We start from the raw sequence: 2,208 nt of genomic DNA on the forward strand, positions 1-2,208 counted from the left end.
AATCCTAAACATGTTTCGCCATCTTCAAAAGACAAACAAGGAAAATGGTGATGGGCCCAAGCATGGACTAAACGATCGTTTTCGGTCAGATTAGATTGGAACACCGATAAAGCATGGGGTGACGGTTCGTGGAATTTATGACACAAGTAAAAGAAACAATAATGCCCGCAGACAGCACTTTGATTTCCTTGAATCCTCCGGGTATTGTGACGTAAGGGTCCTTGACGCCTCGCAAAGTCGGCAAAATCTTGGCCATACACTTCTGGGGAACATCCAAACGAGTCGAAGAAATCACAATGGTCTTTTTCGCATACAAAAACTGTCCAATGTTTTCCAGGCTGGCCTGCGTCGTCGGTATTCACAACGTACGCTGAGGGATAGCGTGTTGGCTGTAAGGTTTGTAGTTGATTTCTGGCTAACACGCCTGCAAATTGTTCAGGGATGTGGCAAGCCAATCCTTCCTCCAACTGTGAAGTATACAGAGGTTTACCAATCCACCAGAACTTGGCGGTTGACATCGATTTCCAAGACATTATCGTATTCGGCAAATAATAGCAAATCGAGTGGATTTTGTGGAGTATTTTCGAATCTCAATTCCAAAGACAAACTTCCTGACGAATTGGGATGAAAATTGGCTAGATCAGTTCCGTGGTCAATAGTCAAATCAAATCCAAAGAGTGTGTAGCCTTACGATCTTGTAAACACAAATTCATGTGCAGCCGGGATTGCATTTCAAACACTGAACTTTCACCCATTCTTTTTCTTCTGGCTCCCAACGCTTGGTTTACGACGGGTACGACAGCATCATCGGCACAAGTTTCAACGGCTTGTTGGTCGATCGTGTCTTTCTCCCACATCACTTGCTGATTTATGGAGTGCTGGAAACAAGCTGTAAAAGATAACCTTCCCCAAGTTGGAAAGGAAGTGCTGAAAGTCGACCGTGGCAAAGAAACCGTCAAGGGTGGATTAAAAAACATTCTACAAAAGGCCGTCAAACCTGCTTTGAAATCCAGTAGTAAGCAAGTGATTATAGGTACCAGACGTTGATTGGCTGAGACGTATCACGTGACTAAATGTGACGTAGTAGTATAGGCGACCTTCTTAGAATAGCCTTCGACGAACTCGGTGACGCCTTTGACGGATTCTGGCTAACAGCTCTGGATTGATTCTCCTCCGTCGCGGTGTCTCGTTCATCGCCGACTCTTCTAAAAGGTAGGTGTCCTCTGGTGTAATGATGACAGTTTTGCCATTGCAGGTAAATACTTTAATAGGCCTGTCATCCACTTCTAAGATTTGGACAACAATGATAGCTTTGGTTGCCATGTTGCAAATGACTGGCCAAAGACAAGTGACTGCGCTTTTTATAGGCGGGAAACTGGTGTCAATTTCGTAAGTTTTTGTTTTACTTGTTATAATTTTTCATATCATTGTTAGCGTTATTTATCACCTAAATATATATTTTTTTGCATTTTTCATCTTGCTTTATATATCCCCAAACCCAGTTTGACTTATTTGCATAATTTGATCCCAACATTTTCACGCTAGCATATACAGTTTCCTCCTGTTACATCCGCTGTACATTCCCTTCTAACCCCAAGTTATTTTCATTATGCTCCCCAACTACAACAATCACTGGCAAGAAGCCAGACATAGAAACGCTAATCGTCAACCAAACCAATATCACGTACCCTACAACGGCCCTGTCTTCCATCGACCTCTACCACCTACCAATCGCCGACCACCAACCAACCCATCCAGCTATATCCCACCCCATCGCCGACCTACCTACAACACAGCCTACCAATCAAGAGGTAACCATCGACCTGACCAACAACAGAAACGACTACCAGCCCACCGACGCCAACCAGTCCCCACTCATAAGGAAGAAGAACCCTTTGTGAAGATGTTCTTCCAAGTTTTGCAGTGCCTCCATCATTTGGCAATCCTTACCCGTTCAACAGCAAGGCCAATCAGCGTTTACCTTCAAACGCAAAGTCTCTGAGTTGGATAGTTTTATCCGTCCAGAAATGAAAACATCAGCTGTCGACGCGAATATTAGATCCCATGTAGTAGTAAGCGAGTGATTATAGGTACCAGACGCTGATTGGCTGAGACGTATCACGTGACTAAATGTGACGTAGTAGTATAGGCGACCTTCTTAGAATAGCCTTCGACGAACTCGGTGACGCCTTTGACGGATTCTTGCTA

This window comes from Lottia gigantea, assembly GCF_000327385.1.
Source record: "Lottia gigantea unplaced genomic scaffold LOTGIsca_555, whole genome shotgun sequence".
NCBI lineage: Eukaryota > Metazoa > Mollusca > Gastropoda > Lottiidae > Lottia > Lottia gigantea.